General features: G+C 42.7%; 1 long non-coding RNA gene across 1 annotated transcript; it reads right to left on the bottom strand.

The window, feature by feature from the left end:
- Nucleotides 1–2986: 2986 nt before the first annotated feature.
- Nucleotides 2987–11708, bottom strand: LOC146202122 (uncharacterized). Its single transcript, XR_014703649.1, has 3 exons — nucleotides 11601–11708; nucleotides 6227–9267; nucleotides 2987–3155 (listed from the first exon to the last, which is right to left on the bottom strand). It is a non-coding gene; the product is annotated as an uncharacterized LOC146202122 (long non-coding RNA).
- Nucleotides 11709–18139: the final 6431 nt, after the last annotated feature.

Here is an 18139-nt window from a genome sequence, read left to right as displayed (position 1 = left end):
GTCCCATGCACATCACTCGACTGGATAATTGCGCTTAGTAATTTTTTCTTTCAGTTTTTTGTTTTTACATCTGTTTTCTCGAACGCCTCGTAATGCTGCTGCTTGGCCCCGATAAGTGCGCTAAATGCGGGTCTATTGCTTTGGTATCCTGTGAAGTTTTGGCAGTCCGCAATGTCTGTGTTTTGCTTAACTTCTCCGGTAAGATCTGCCTCGGTCTCATAATGCCAAATCTGGTCATCTTCAGTCTGGGCCCAAGTTTATATGATTTTATCCTATTTGTTGAATCTAGCTCCTCCCCACTCTCTTTTGGACATTTTGTGAACTGCTGCTCATAGTCATCCACTCTCTATTTTCTATTAACCAAACAGAAGCAAGTACGTATGACTCAATTTTGGCGGTATAGTCATCTGACGACCGAGGGAAACACTGCTATGTATAGCAGAAAGCTAGAAAGCTTGCTCAAATCATGCAGCGGGTTGCGTAATATCCGCACCTCCCTAAAAAAAAAAAAAAATCACCTCCAGGAGCTCCGACCTGGACTTTGATTTGTACTGGTTTCAAGAAAATGCACAAAAAAAGGTGCTCAACAGTGCACAGTGAGAGTGCACAACATGCTGTTGCTTATTGATTCTTCCTTTGGAGCGATCTGCAAACGGTACCAGCAGATAGAAAGTTCGAAGTGATAGGCAGTACGAAAAAGTAATCAAAAAGAGTAGGCAATTGAGCTAAATGTTTCATTTGGCCCTGCTCCGGGTTCGTTACTGTTTCTGGAAGTGTACGGCGCACAAGCTAAACGTAATGCAGGCCATTGTACGGTGAATTTGTTTTGAATTGGGCGCTATCAATTGGTCCCATTTGTGGGAATGTGTATGTGGAAGGGATTAGTGCGGTACCGGATGCAAGAGATTAGCATGCTGCTTTGAGCTGCAACCATACTACAGCAGTACGCTGGAATCTTCTTGAGCTTTGAAACTGTGTCGAGGTGGTTGCGGGCACTATAAACAGCTTTGCCATGGCCTGCCGACGTCTCGTTATATTTTAGCGTACACGTGCATTGTATGATTTCGCAGATGAATGGAAATAAATGACTGACTTCACTTGGAATGTTTCGAAACACCGCAGGAATATAGCAAAAAAAAAAACAAAAACAAAAAAAAAAACATGAACGCTTTTTTATCTGTTAGCCTGAGGCTCGTATTTTCATATTCACAAGATAAGTATAATAATAAAAAAAGACGAATGAGCACAGAAAGTTAAAGGTGCCTGGCGTAGTCGAATTCGCTGCCGTTGTCGCATTTGTCAGCGGTGAGCGAATGCAACGGCAGCGGAAAGACCGAGTTATCGTTTCGAGGCTCCCGTTTTCCGCCTGGTTTTTAACTTTACAGCATCGAATCCGCCTTTCTCCCGTGCGGCACAGCTTCTGTGATCTTGGGCGTGCACCATCTCCGCTGACCTACTGCCACCAACCCGCTGTTTATCAGGTGCTGAGCTCCTCACGTGGCCGAGCGCGCTTCCCTTCATCGGGCGAGGGCTCCCATAAACTCGAAGGAACCTACAATACTCAGTCCTCCACCTTAAGTGTTTTCGCCAGTCCTCCGTATCGCGTAGCCATCTCGCCTAGTTGTCATTCCACGGATGATATGCGCAGCCAACGACAGTTTGCCGATCCCGATGGCTATTGTCTGTGCGCGGCCCGCCTTCGCCACCCCGTTGGATGGAGATAGCAGGGGACAGCTCCGACTGCCGACGCCAGTATATAAGCTGTAGCTCAACACTTCGGAGAGCATCCACTGCAGACAGAATCCACTGCGAACCCTCAGCAGCATCAACAGCAAAGCTCCAGTCACCATGAAGACTGTCGTAAGTGAGCTTTTATGCAGTGGGTTTGTGGGTGCGACTCCCGAGACTTATGAGGTTCCGATCCCACGGACCCTGCGAAACCTTCGCGAGGCATCAGCGCACTTTCGGAACGATTTCAAGTGCCTAAAATGAAGTGCCTACACGCAAATACGGTAGTGTCTAATGCGTGCATATTATTGTTTGAGCTGCCATGTCCCTTGGTGAATAATTTCTGTATGAAACGTGAATGTCCTTCGGATTTTTCTGATCTCTACACTGTAAAAAATCCACCGTTGTTTTTACGGTGAAAGTACTGGCAGCTGATGCTGCCAAACTTTTACCGTAAAAAAAATTGTGGCCCGTATTTTATGTAAAGAGCAATCATGCCGTTTATATAATGTTAACCTGTAGAAAAAATTATGGCCCGTATTTCAAGTATACGGTACTAACGCTGTTTATATAATGTTTACCTGTAGAAACAATTGTGGCCCGTATTTTAGGTATACGGTACTTATGCTGTTTATATAATGTTTACCTGTAGAAACAATTGTGGCCCGTATTTTATGTATACGGTACTTGCGCTATTTATATAATGTTTACATGTAGAAAAAATGATGGTCCGTATTTCAGGTACATAGTAGTTATGTTTTTATAATGTTTACCTGTAGAAAAAATTGTAGACCGTATTTCATGTATACGGTAGTTATATTTTTTAGATAATGTTTACTCGTAGAAAAAATTGTGGCCCGTTGCTCACTCCGGCAGTACTTTTTTGGTAAATAATGCAGGGCTCGTAAAATCTGCACTGGGCCGATCGTGAAATACACAGTGGTGTCTAAAATCTACCTAGCAACATTTTCTCTTTTCACTTCTTTACACTGTAAAATATGGATGTCTGGCATTCAGACACACAAACATAAAAACTACATGCATATTAATAAGGCAATACTTGTACATGCTTGCATAAAGAACACGAGATAAAATGAAGAAATACACGTGTTTCTTAGTTCACGCAGTATTCTTTAAGCAAGCCTGTACCTTATAAGAAATGAGCCAACTTGGCTAAAACCAAGGTACTGATGTGCATAAAATGTGCAGTGTCAGTATGCTATACAGGAAGGCAGGCAAATCAGTAAGAGCGGCCAGTGCTGAAAACTGTTTATTTAAGTTTTCCACTAACCTGGATTTGGGTAAATAAACAAAGGTATGGTAGCTACTTTCGAAAGACTTCAAATTCTCTTGTGCATACTTCCATGAATCTTTTGTGCATTCTTCCATGAATCTCTTTTGCATACCTTCCATGGATCTTCAAAGATCTGAAAACAGAAACAGTGTAAGACATGACAATATACTTCTGTGCTTCATGCAGATGCAACATATCACTACTTATGGCATGACTTCCTGGCAATTGAGCTTCAAGTTCCAGCGGTACACAGATCATTTCGATATAATTGGCAATGCGAGCACATTCAGCATACAGTGGGAGGAGCGACTGTGGGCATAAATATACATTTGTAAACAAGTTCCAGCTTGCTTAAAGGGACAGAACGCTGACCAAAATATGTAATGGGATTATTGCCTCGTATGGTGTAAATCAAGCGCTGCAATATAGAAGAAACGAGGGTTGATAATTCAAATTTGGCTCTGAAAGTCGCATGAAAACGACTGGTGTCCCTGTAATCGTCACTGTTGTAACCCGTGTAACAACATCTTGTGAAATGCCACTGGTTTTTATAAGTGCAGTGTTTCATTTTCATCACCTCTCCTTCAATATGCTCCTATACAATATGCTTCAATATGCTTTACAATATGCTCCTTTACAAGACATCATACTTGTACTTCTACTTTATTCACTCAACTGCGTATCAAGGACATTGTTCATTATATTTCTTTTTCGTAGTTTCCTCCTCTATTCCTGCCTCTTAAGTTTACAACAATTATTTTCCTTTCACATGATTCACTGCACTAAAATCTATTTACCTCAGCCCTTTTCAATGGCCTCTAATTTATTAACTATTACAAGCTTTCATCCTGATAGGTGCTTTCAGGCTCTTGCTTGATGAGTGATTTGGAAAACTGCTCTCCACCCTATCTTTAGCTCCTTGGTTATTTCACCTTTTAGGGGCTGGATTGCTTGATGGCCATTGCATGGCAAATATTTTTATTCATGACTTCTAATGCTTCCTCCCCTGTATGCCCCTCACTTTTTTCTCAATCAATATTTGTACAGAATATATGAAATTCACAATGAATACAGCCCCATATCTGCTGTATACATAGCATTTTTCAATGCAACCACAGTTGATTGTTATTGCTACGTATCACCTCAGAACAAATTCATGAATGCCATTTTTGTATCAGCAATTATATTTACTTATACAGCAGCCATGCCCGCAAGGTGCAAATAACAATCTCAGTCATTCTGAAAGCTAAATCAGTGAAGCACAGAAATAAAATCAAGTGGTGCAATGCCAGGAGTAGGTGGATAGGGCAATATAACCCAGCCAAATTGGGTAAGAGTGCTTGTTTTTAGGCAACTATGAGGGCAGACAGTCATTCATGCTGATACTCTGAAGGAAAACTGGTATAAAAACTGGTCATCAGTTTCACAAAACCATACAATCTGACTGAAAATGCTTTTAAATAGTTATACCTCTAGTAGACGTGAGGCTGTAATATTTGCTAGTTTTATAAATTTTGACTAATCAATGTCCGAGAAAAAAAAAAGAATGTGGGCACTACTTTTTGAGTATTCGTAGCAGTAAAAAATTGTTAGGCCCTACATTCTGCTTTACTTATTAAGCTTCTTCATCCTGCTTTGCAGGACCAAGATTTACTAAGATAATGGCTTTAATTAGAAATTACTACTGAATTACTCTAACTACTCTAATTGGAGATAACTATAGTTTCATCACTTACATCTATTTCTAATTTTTTGAGATTCAGGTATCTCAAGCCTGCTGTAAGCATACAACAAATAGTCAAGAGAGAGTACGGCTGACACGTCTTCATCTGATCGCAATTCCATCTCTCGCTATGGGGGACTGACGAACCGCCACAACACCTCTTCAAGAGTCCAGTTGCCCCACAGCTTAGCCCCGATTTACATCAGCTTGAAACTGACACAGCATGCCTTGAATTAAGGTCCATGCTGAGCTACTCTCGTGGCACTATGACAGCAACAAATGTCAATATCAGATGTCTGTAATGAGCACACAAATAGGTATACGAAAGCTAACCAGAGCATGTAAAATAATGAACCTATGAGAATGATCAAAATCAAAAACAATGCAATGAATGTCTCCCTCATGATGTTAGCTACATAACAAGCCTTAATAACAATGGCCAAGAATAAATTAGCAGCAAAACAAGCAATAGGTTCAATTACATTATCCCTCATTGGTTCTATATATTGTGCTTAGTCAACATTTCAATCTCTTGAACTATAAGTATACTACACATCCCCATTGATCTGTAAAATAGTTATGAATTGGCTAGGTTGTTGAAGTATACTATTTACAAGCATGTAAGGAACTTGCTCATCTTCAATTTTTTTTTTTTATAAACTGAATTACAACTTTCCTTCTCACTTTATGTTGCATTGTTGGCCTGAGCAATGGGGTTATTTGCAGCTTTGTAAAATCGCGCAGACCTTCTAAAGATTGTTAATACTGAATGCTGAATTCTTGAAATGCATGCAGGGGCGTGCCGTTTCTCTCTTAGACAAAGAAAAACGGCAGGAAATATTCAACAATATTGTTCCCTGCTACCGAGAAGACATATACATACACTTAATACACATAGGAAAAAGGGCAGTAAATGTTCTACCCTATTGTTCCCCTGCTACTAAGACATAACCGGGCACTACTGTGAATATTGGGCTCCCCTTGAAGTTTTACGAGTACTATAGTAGATAACAAATAACAAAGAGCAGCATACTGATGTTTAAGCCCTTTTTTTCATAAAGGATGATGGCTTGACAGCCTGTAACAAGAAAATAACAAAAACCAAAAACCTTTACTGAAATATGTTGCTAAATATATTAAGGCAAAAGACACTATGCCACACAAGTGGTTTTCTTACCTCATCAGTTTCTTATTATTGCCCTATTTCTAAAATTGCCTTGATGCCTCTCCTGTTTTAATTTTTTTTTCTTCAACTTGGAGATTTATGAACCTCTGGCATAGTGTTCAATATACTTCAAAAACATCTGGCTTTCTGCATTAGGGAAGCTCCTGGTCTATTCGAGACAGTCCGCGGCACAACAGAATTTACTTTGAGACCTGTGTTGCTTAACAAATTACTTTGTACTTTTAGATGAGTCTTCAGTTGAAATTTCCAGTCATGATGTATCAAGAACTATTCTGTTAGACATCAAAAAACTTACATTTGCTTGTGAAGTACGCAACCAGTTTCCGAGCTTGGATCGGCTTGAGGACACTTGTCAAATCCTGCTTTGATGAGGCTCAAGTCATTACCACAATCCACACCGAGTTCCAAAAGTTTTTTCACGAGTGCTTGCAGTGTATCAGGAGACAGGGTGGGTAGAGACTTCATTATTTCCATCTCAAGGCTCTTCATGGCTTTGGTGGATGTGATGCTTTGGCACGATGACAGTCTCACCGCTTAGTTCATAAGCCGGTAAAGGGTAAAAATCAGCAATATTACAGACTTCCACTGCTGTAAACAGGTTTCTATTACGCAGCCTGTACACATGCAGTCCTGGGCAAAAACATGCTTCGAAGAGCTTTACTACAAAAAATACTTCGATTTTGTGCTGAATGACAATAACAGTTATTTCACCAAAGCAGAGCTCATCGCTTATAAACAGTGCAACAAAATCATGAACACAGTACTCTGTACCCTTGCATACAACAGAATTACATGTCACACAGTTGGTGGGGTGAAAGTTGCTATTAATGCACTCATGCAGCTCTGGAGCAAAGTTCTGCGCACAAAATGGCACAGCCGAGGTAAAGAAGACATCTGACTTGAAAAATCCTTCAGCGTGCAAGAATGCCTGTAACAGCTGGTGCTTCTCTGCAATCGTTCTGCAAACAGCCTTAAAATTCTTTGTTGATCGCACACAGTTCTTAAAGTAAGAATGCTTGCTTTCAAATTGGAGAGTCGACATATTTATTAATGGCCCAAAGTGCATCATCAAGCTTGGGTAGTGAGTCATGAAATGGTGTTTTGGCTTTAAGGGCTCTGTAGGAAAAAGGCGAAGCCTGTCTGCCAAGTATTCTTCAGTTAAAATGGCCAAGTACGCTGCCTGCTCTCCAGAGACTACTGGTGCGCACACAATGTCTACAATCGCCCTTAGGTTGAGGTACAAGCCCCAGACAACGTCTGTACTTTCAATCTTGTGACCAATCATCAGAGGGAGAAGCCGAAGTAGCACCCAAGTTTTTACAGCCTCAGAGCTTAATCTTCTGCCCTGCACATTAACTTCAGGAGGCTTGCTAGAAGCATCTGACCCTTTGTAGTTAAAATTTATGATGCAATAATTCAAATGCTGATAAGTGAACCAATGTCGTGTCTCAACAAAGAATTTAAGAAAAAGGGCCATATCATAACAGACCACACCTTCAAAGAGGTCATGACCAATGCATGGGGGCAAGCCTGGACTGCAGACATGAAAATATGCAAGCTTATTAAAAACACTGCAGGATTTGACACCTTCAAATACTGTTCCTGTATTAACGGCTTGCTTAGCAGCGAAGTCATATTTGGAAGGTGTTCTTTTGTCAGCATGCATGTAGGGTTTCCCATGAAACTCTGAACGAGTTATAAGGCAGTACCGACAGAAGTGATGAGACGAGCTGAAGCTTTCTGTGAACCCACCAATGAAATGGGAACCTAGGTTATCTCCTAATATTGCTACAACAGTGCCCTTAACCAGCGTACTTCCAAAAGGAATTCCATCACTTTCTAGGAGCAAAAGGTCATTAATCAGTGGTTCAAAAACTTTTTCCTGGCCGAACAGCTTCAGGTCAGACTCTGAGCACAGAAGTGCTAATTGAATGTGGTCACGACTAGATCGATTGTGCTTTCTGAAATTCGCAAGTGTAAAATAAACCCCAACCAACTTATGCTTCTTCCGAGCAGAGCCAAGAGGATTAACAACCTCAAAGGCATCTTGGTACAACAGAAGCTGAAGCACTGGCTCATTTGATTGAAATGCACTGTTTCGAGAAGCTGGGGCATCAGTTATATCAGCCATGCAGTCTCCAATGGGTGTGTACTCTGTGCTTGCAAGACATTCTGCAACCTCAGCATTGGCTAGAAGAGCAGCCAACGTCTCCAAAATGGGAACATATTGCATGTGCCTGTCTCTGCTAAACCTGTCTCGACCAAGCCTTACACATTTCGGTTCAACGTATGCATAGGCTTTCTTAAAGTAAGCCTTGCGTCTGTAGTCAGTGCTGAATAATAAATTCAGCTCGCTAAAGGCATCACTGTCAATGGCGGTGACTAATTCCGTTGTAATATCCTCACTATATTTGTTTTTGAGCAATGCCTGCAATTTAGAAATAGTGTATTTCTTATTTAATTCATGAATTTGGCTTAACTTTTGGGCAATGCTTTGCACAGTGGTGACAGGAACAATGAGCTTTGACTCAAGCATGAGATAGAAAAGACCAAGAGAACTCTCAACACAATTTTTCCACTCGTCACTTCTTTCTGTTGTCCCTTGTCTGCAACTAGAGCTGCCTGTATCATCCACAGGATCATCTACTGTAACGGACTCAAAGCCAGAGGTAGAGTCAAGAGGAGAGGCAAGGCCAGTGCGGATTACTACAGCATGTTTTCGAGTTAAATGGCTGGATAATGAAGATTTCACCTTAAACATGCTACTACAGTTGTTAGCAGGGCATATCACTGCAACTCCACAACTCATATGCCAACTTAAATGCTTCATAAGGTTATTTCTTGAAGCAAAACTCTTAAGACAGCCCTCGACCCTACATGTGAACACCAAATCGACAGGAGGAGGTAAGCAGCTCTCAACACGGCGCTCTTTCTTATGCTTCCTGAGGATATGGCATCTGAGACTAGCATAGGAAAGAAATTCATGACAGCAAAGAGAATTCACACAAGGAATTTTTTTAGAACACGAACTTTTGGCACCATAATGTAGAGCATAGCCAGAGAGAGTCCCAGATTCAAATTCACATTTTATGCATGCAAACATGGCTGCATACTATCACACTACAAATGTTTCGTCCTGAAAGCTGCAAATAAAATGGGACAGCATGCACAGCTGAAATATGGATTTCAAATAACTCACTGCTGATGCAGCAGACACAAAAGTCAATGAATTCAATTATCTTTTTGACAGTTCAGGTTACTAGCCAACAAAATTTGATTCTGAAGAAGGAACCACTCATTGCAGCATCTGAGGACTCCAGAAAACAAGCAAGCTCTCTGAAAAATAAAGAGCAAGTGTTACTGCAACAAGAATGTGAAGGCGACTGGAAAATGTTCATCACAGTCTAGGTAACATATTAGCCTGAAGTGTACTGCCACACTTCACATGCAGCTCAGCTCAAGCTACAGCCAGAATTACGCAGCAACGCCTACAATATCTAGATATCGTGATAGCGCACAGAACAACAGATGGAGAGCAGGTGTGTTGCCCAGAAGGGCAGGAGTTATTAATGGGATTAAAGAGCGATGGAAAGAAATGCGTATAACAAAAACAAAAATTCCCGATTAATTGGGCACAGAATACAAAATATTGACGCTTGCGTTCACTTAACTTTTTTTTTCTCGTGAGCATGAGCAAATAAGGATGCTTATTCAATTTGCCCAACTACAGTGAAAGGCAGAACGATAAGAATTGAGGCAATCTTTTTTTTATTTTTGCACCGCACTAGCCATGCTATTTTCGAAACATGAAAAACCGAGATTGGACAGTAAATTATAACTGCAAATTATAACCTAGATTAGACAATGAAATGAGACGAATTTCACGCGATACCAGTAAGATACCGCTCAATGGACACTTCCCAGACGTATCATCTTGTCTAGCGTTCCTGCCATCTGCGATCCCACACTTGAACGCGCGCCAAAGAACGCCACGTGACAGGAGCAATAATGTACTGTCCAAACGCACACTTGTCGAAGCAATTTGGGTGACAGATACTGCGCCTTTCCTTTCCTGTAAATTATGTAGCACTGCTACGAACGCCGATAAAAGGCAAACAATGAGAGGCAAATGTTAGGAGAGGAAGGGTAGGCTTTCTTCATTCTCTTAAGAGACTAGAGACCTCCAATTTTTTTTTCTTCGAGCTCCCCCTGCGTATTTTATTTACGGCTCGAAGACGTTTCAATTATCCCATGCAAATGTCTTGCGTTTTGAAAGTTTTTCGGTCGGGGCGAGAGGGTGCACGAGCACTCCAGAACGATGGACAGGGAAGTGCATAAAACTTTCAGACGCCCAGCGGGTGGGGCCGCTGTACGCTCAGACGCGCATGAGACGCGCTCGAGAGCCTACACGTTGTGCCGCGGTGCAATATGATGCGCGCGCGTGCGACTGGGAAGTGTTCATGAAGCCTCACTGAAACGTCGGCGGCCGTCCGCCACCGCTGTCAGCGAAAAATTACGAGCATGGCGCTGTTGGGCGGTATATATAGCATATACAGTAAATCTAGTATATCTGGCAGCTGATATGGCCGAGCACTAACTGTACGCAGGGTTGCCGGAATGTCAACTCGGGCTTTTCCTTTCATAAGGGAGGGTGATATCCGAATCGGCCTGCCGGGGTCCTTTCATTCACTCTACCCCACGCAGGAACCTTCATAATTAAAGCGGGTAGCTTACGCTGTCGCGCCATACCCTTAAAGGAGGGACTATAATTGTCCTGATAATTTTTACAAATTGTTTCCGTATCTAAGCATTTAACAAGTTAGCTAGTTTTTCAGAGAAAATTAACCATTTGCTGCAGAGACATTTCTGATAAGCACTGGGAAATTGTTTCCGAAGATCAGTATTTAACGAGTTAGGTAATTATCAGAAAAACTTCATAATTTGCTGAAGAAAAACTTTCTGATGAGCTCAGTGAGACATCCAACCGTATGCAACATGCTTCGCTAAGCTACCAATCTTGATGAGTCTGTAATTGGTCTAAATCAGGTGGGACACCTTTAGACGTATCACATGCATATAAGGCATTCATGTGCCAATAGCCCAGGATATCGATTCCGTCAGCGACAGCTGCTTTTCGGTTGAGGAGAAAGCATAGCCATCAAAAAAAAAAAAAAAAAAAAGGAAACGTCTGCGACGCTAAATTATTTCACTAAAAAGTCCATGTGCAGCTATGAAACGCAAACACAAACCAAGAAAGAAGTTCGTCTTTGGATGATGAAGCAAAACAGACGTGCTAGTAAGAGCTCCCTATAGATTTGAACGAGCGCGTACGCGAAACTATAGCAAAAAAGCGGTCGCACGTGAGAGCACAAATTCGCCTTACGCTCCAGCCTCACAACACGCTGTGAATAACCTAACGAAAGTTGAAAACAACGGAGTAGTTTACGTTAATAAACAACTTTGTATAACTGGTACAGATTCAGTCTCACAAACTCATCAAAGGCGACCAAGCTAGGATTTGCACAAACGTATTTGTAGGCTTAGGTAGTACACATGCATTTTGCTTTGGTACAACAAATTCAAATTCATCAACAGCACACTGTATCGTTACAGCTGCCACTGCGGGATTAAGTTTGAACAAAATAATGGGATGTACATGTAATACATACCTGTAAGAGATTCAAAAAACGTAGACTTCCAAACAGCCTTATCAGCCATGGCAACAGCGGCGATAGAGATCGGTCGGGCTGCTTCTGCGCGCTTTGCGCTGCTCTGCGCACGCCCTGCGCAGGCCAGATACCGAGATGGCAGAGAGAAATCACGTGCAGAGTTTCTGGCCCGGGAGAGGAGGCTATGAGGGATGCGGAGAACGGCGTCGAGCGGCCGAGCGTCGTCACGGCTGCGGCGAACGGATAGTGTTGCAGCGGTGCTGGCGGGCGGCGTAGGTCCTGGCGTATTCCAACCGGCGATATCGAGAAACCGTGAAACCTAAGAGCGTGTTTTTTACTTGGCGATTGCAGGTGTTCGCACAGCCCGAGGTAGACCAACAAGGTCGCTCCCATGGAACAAAGCGTTGTTTTTCCTGTCTCGCATGTAGAGATGGCAGAGAAAATTCACAAGTTCAGACATGTAAAAAAAAAAAAAAAAAATGAGAACAAAAGCGGACGCGAGGCGCCGGCGCCATGGTGCCGGTTGTATGACCGTCGCTGGATACGCATCACGCAGCTTTACGTTGGTCGGTCACTTGAGGCGTAGGTTGTGGGACATTCCAACCACCGATCTCGAGAAACCACGAAACTTAAGAGCGTGTATTTAATGTGGCGATTGCAGGTGTTTGCGCACCTAGGGGTCGACCTACAAACGCGCTCGCATGGAGAGATCGCAGAGAAAAAAGTACGACTTCACTAGTTCAGATATGTAAAAAAAAAAAAAAAAATTCAAAGAACAAAAGGCGACGCGAAGGCCGGCACCGTAGTGCCGGTGGATGTCCGGCACTGGATAAGCATGTTGGTCACTTGAGGCCCGAACGTCTGCGTTGCTGCATCATCATCAATACAGATGCCGAGCGCTTTCATTGTTCACCCTCATTGCTTCTTCCCCCTCTGACTTTCGTTTCCTTTCCATTTTGCTCGATCCGGCACGTGTTAGTAAGCACCTTCTTTTAACGACGCGGCTGCATTTCGATGAAGGCTAAAGTATGCTAAGTTAAGCGCAGGCGATCAAAATTCAACCGAAAACCTTCGCTCAACCCGTCAGGTTAGGGATGTACATCGAAAGAGAGGAGTATCGCCGACCAAACAAATGAATGTACTGCAGTTTCGGCTGCCACACTGGAGCCGTGTTCAACTTCTCTGCCAACCCTCCTATGATACGATAGCGTTCCCTTCCTTAGTTCCTTCTTCATCACCTGTCATTACAACGTGATCCGAATGACCACAAATGGAGGGACAGACATAGTGCCGTTACCCATTGTCCGTTGTACGTCACTCCATTGTGTGAGTTACTCTAAAACGATTCGTAGAAACTGCTCTATGCATCTTTGAAGAAGCGCTAATGCTGGACTAAAAACAATTTTGCGGATCATGTACGATTGCACGCAGGCTATCACAATATGGATATTTGTTTGGCTACCTTCTGAAGTCTCATCTTAGTTTTGTGCGGGACATATTGTGATACTTGTGGAGTAAATAAGGACCAGGAACCGCCCTGATTTATTGTTCGGCATACCTCAGCATTTCTCGAAAGGTACGCGTGGTACCTCACCTCGACTGATCTCGGTCTTTTGACCAACCAAACAATTCATTAAGAGCTTAAAACTTTCAATCTTCGAATCACAAAGAGCTCCTGTACTCACCTACCTTCTCCTCTTGTTTATTTTCCTACCACTGCACGTCCTCTAAAGCTCTTTTTTTATTTACCTCTTAATGGCCCCATAAATCTTGTCTTTCTTTTTAATCTGTAATATTACTATCGTTGACTATATGTACCTCATGTTTCCCATATTGGTAGCAGTTCAAAAAGCCTCACGCTGAATTTGAGAGGGTCTGCCTCATTGCGAACTTCATTGCGGTGTGTACAACAAAGATTATTAGCTGTAGACATCTGTGGCGTTGTGGGCCTTGTTGCGCAAAGCTTTTGGGAGCCAGGTCTGCGGGTAGGCACCCGCAGACTTGAATTACCATTTTCCGTTCGAGAAAACTTTATTATTATTATTATTATTATTATTATTATTATTATTATTATTATTATTATTATTATTATTATTATTATTATTATTATTATTATTATTATTATTATTATTATTATTATTATTATTATTATTATTATTATTAGTGCTGTCATTGTTAACATTTGCGTCCCTAAAAGAAGCTTTGTATCCCCGCCGCGGTGGCTCAGTGGTTAGGGCGCTCAGTTGTGAAGTGTGCAGGTCGAATACCGGCCGCGGTGGTCTCTTTTTCGTGCAGTACTTTGGTTGCGTGGCAGTAACAGCGTCCGAACTCTATGTCGCCACCTCAAAGGTGTCCGTTGCCGAAAAGTGCGAAAAGCTTCTGTGCATACAGCCGCTGAGCCAAACATCGCATTGTTGCGACTGTAGGAAGAAGGAAACGAAAATGTACGGGCCTGCTACCGGCTCTGCAGCTCAGCCGAATCCTCTGCCTCGTGCGGGCCGGGAAGAAATTAAAGAGAGAAAGAAAGAAAAAAGAGGGAGATAGAAATACGACCTTCGCAACAGCCGTCATCCGCCACCGAAATGGCGACGGATGCAATGACGCATTACAACAAGTACAGCCACCGGTGGCAGGCGAGCTGCCGCGGCAGCCCCCCATTCCCAGCCCCGTGGCGCAAGGAGCAACCACCCACCCCCTCGCCCTATTCCCGCATCGCATTGCTGCCGAACACGTGTGTAGTGCTAGTGAGGTGCGCAAACTTCACCCGGACCTCCTCCTCCTCTGTACAGATTCCATTCTCCTTTTCCTTCCTCAAGCTAATGCGCATGCGCGTGGTGCAGTTTACGGTTGTAACACCGTATTTTCGTTTACGGTTACGGCACCGTAATTTTTACGGAATTTCGAGCTTAAAAATAACGGTTATTTTTTACAGTGTACCCTGGAAAAGCATAATACATAATAGACGGTACCATTGTTATTGCCGCTGGTAAATTATCCAGGTCGGCAATATTTGCGTTCATTAAGTTACAGTTCAGAAATTTTCTTCGCAAAGAATACAAAACTTAGAATCTTTGAAAGACTCATCACAGTCATCGTTTACACCAAACGTTCTCGCTACTTGGTATGGCATAATTTGAGCTTGATCAGGTCTGTCAAGAGAAAGCGGGGAGCGATGCAAGTGCAGTGCTGGCCCTTCTTGTGTCTGCTCGAATAACCCAGCCTTCTCTTGAAAATGTAAACCGCGCTTAGACCCCTTACTTTTGGCGCACATCTGTTGTGCACAGCTGTGCAGTTTCAGCGATTGCAGCCGTGTTTAGGATATAAAGGTAGGGGATGAAGAGAAGGCCGAGAGATGACTGAAAGAAAGCGCCGCTGTATGCTGATATCTGAATTCAATTTTAGCTCACCGTGGCACTGCTGTTCGCAGAATGTTTTTCATAAGGTTCTTTGAGAGCGCTTTATGTGTTTTGAGAATCACGTAGGTAGTTGATTTCTATTCAAGAAGGACATCGCAAATGACGAAAAAATACAGCTATACTTTGTATACCTACATCCGAAACAAAGCAAACCGCAGCCAGCACTTTGATTTTAGACTACTCACTGAACGCTTTCCATGGAATACGAGACTTAAAATCATTGTTATAAAAAGCATAATTAGAATATTTGAGCATGGTCGCGAATCCAAGTTTAGAGCTTAGCCAACTTCGCTTTCCATAATGTGACCTTTTCAGGATTTCATCAGGTATTGGCGATGTTAATACTCGGCTTTATTTGTTATTGAAAACTGGTGTTGCTTGTCTAGTCATTAAGATAGTGTTTGGTTTGGTTTGGTGGGGTTTAACGTCCCAAAGCCACTCAGGCTATGAGAGACGCCGTAGTGGAGGACTCCGGAAATTTCGATTACCTGGGGTTCTTTAACGTGCACTGACATCGCACCGCACACGGGCGCCTTGCTTTTCGCCTGCATCGAAAAGCTGCCGCCGAGGCCGGGATTCGATCCCGCGTACCTGGGAACAGTAGTCGAGCGCCGTAACCACTGCGCTACCCCAGCAGGGTCATTAAGATAGTGTTTTGAGAGCATTTGTGCAACGGGTATCTGTACTGCAAGCAGAAGCAATTATTTAATAATTTAATAACCGCAGGCTTTCTCATAAGGTCATGCGACTATAAGCTCATTAATTGCGACCTCCAAAGCAGACGCAATAACGAGACTGCTTTCCTAACCTGAGGGATAAATTTAGTTAAATTTTTAGTCAAATATACGACGTGTAAACAAAGCTCTCAACGACTACTTCGTCAATACACCTTTGTTTAGGAGACTTTCCCAGCGACTGAAAGCAAACTAGACGCGTGCCAAAAACAAAAAAGCGGCCCTGGTTGAATGATTGATTTATTTATTCATTCATTATAACGATTAATCGCCGCTATTAATGCGTGTTTTGAGACTGGACCCTTGTTGACCTTGCTTTTTACGGAGCAATTGAAAACATATATAAGCCGGATGGGGTGTCCGGCTTATATATGCTGCAATGTGCTGCGTTGTAAACGTCATTTCTAACATTTCATCAAATGGGTGTGGTTGCACCTCTTTCCTGCAGGCCGTCCTCGCCACCCTCGCTGCCCTTCTTGTCATCGCCAGCGCTGGCTACCTCGGAGGCTACGGCGGACTCGGTTACGGCGGACTCGGCTTGGGCTACGGCCTCGGCTATGGTGGCCTCGGCTACGGCGGATTGGGCTACGGTGGATACGGCCTCGGCTACGGCGGCTTGGGCTACGGTGGCTACGGCATCGGTTACGGCGGATACGGCCTTGGTTACGGCGGATACGGCCTTGGTTTCGGCCATGGAGGCTACGGCTTCAAGGGCTGAGTGAATGAGGCATCGTGACTGAGAGAAAAAGAATGCTTGCGCGTGCGTTGGCTATGCCATCGCGGAAGATACCAAGGATATGAGCTAAGCTCGAAGACGGGTAATAAAGATATGATATAAATCAATGTTTTTGGTGTTTGATACTTCAACTGGCTTGCTGCCACAAGTGGCGTAAGTGTTGGTTGAAAAAAGCTGGAAACGAGCGCTAATTCTCCCTACTCATTGTTAAGATTAAGTCTTCTAAATTTAGCGACGAAATACATTTTCAAACCTGGTTGTGCAGTCCTAATGTGAATGACTTATTTGATGACAGTAATAGTTTGACTAGATAAGAGCTGAAATGTGAAGTAAGAGGGCGCAGAACTAGCAAAATCATATTTCAGCTTCGAGTGCCGGGAATATCAGAAATTGCTGCGTCCTAGGGCGTTGAATGAACAAGCCAAAGCATAGCAGTTTGCACATAGCTTTGCTGATAATTTTAATGAATACATACAGAAACAAAATAAAACTGCGTACAAATACCTCTTTCTCCTCAAAACCAGCAGTGTATAGAAATAAGTATGCCTAGCGCGAGGTGAGGAAATGAATAAGATTTTGAGAAGTTCAGAGAGGTCGGCTTGAGGTGAATAGCTCTAAAGTTCTTAATTTTATTCCGCGGGTGTTGGGGAATGAGAGTAAGCGATGATTTTCAGCCAAGAGAGGGGATGAATGCGAACGCATGACCACGATCGACTATTACCGGGCCTGGTCAAGTCGGCTATCGTCAAATCCCGAAGCCTTATGAGCTTAGCAAAGCCGCATAAAACTTCGGTTGGGGCTGCCGGAACCAGTTCTTTTTTAGTGGTGTGAGGCCGCACGGTCTTATTCGGCATATAGCATGGATAATGTAGCTCAGTAATGCGTTGACGACAGAAGAAGAACTAACTGTATATGATTTCCTGAAACCGGGGAAAGTATAAGGGATTTCTGATGTGTGTGACGTTAATATATAACGGTAAATTAGTAGTGTAATTATTTTGTTTTGCAATGCGAATAAATTTCACCCTGTGAGAGAATTTTTACACACTTGACAGAATTTACAATAATCAGCGATTAATTTTCAGTAACGTTAAAGTGCAAGCTACGAATTACTCGCTGCGAAGACATCGTTATAAACTGCGCATGGACACTGTCATGTTCTGGGAAGCAATTTTAGAGGCTGAAAATTTCTTTATCACTAATTATTTAGCAGTGACTAAATCTTATGTGAAGTAAAATATTAGGGTTGCTTCCAAAACAGATGCCGGATATAAAACTATTCCGAAAGAAGTGGAGGTCATCTTGTCATGCGACTATAAAAATGTATTCCCGAACTAAACACTGATATTTAAGCCCTCATGAAGCTGTTTTCCTCCCCTTGTCAGAAATGACGAGTTTTGTCGGAAGACAGCACTTGGACGAGAAGGGATTATAACGATTATAATAGGCTACCAGTAAAGTACATTGATCTAGGTGTATTATGTAATATTTAGGGTAACAATTAGGTGCAGGGAATATGTTTCCCAAACATTCGAGCATTTCTCTAAAGCAAAATGTGCTCACTAAAACTTTTACAGATGCACAGAAGCCTTCAACAACAAAAGAAAAGAAAAGAAATGCATATTGGCCCGGGTTTAACGCATGAAAGCGGCA

Source organism: Amblyomma maculatum, chromosome 1 (genome assembly GCF_055883805.1).
Source record: "Amblyomma maculatum isolate TAMU_Amacu chromosome 1, ASM5588380v1, whole genome shotgun sequence".
Classification (NCBI taxonomy): domain Eukaryota; kingdom Metazoa; phylum Arthropoda; class Arachnida; order Ixodida; family Ixodidae; genus Amblyomma; species Amblyomma maculatum.
This window is presented reverse-complemented; position numbering and strand designations above follow the sequence as displayed.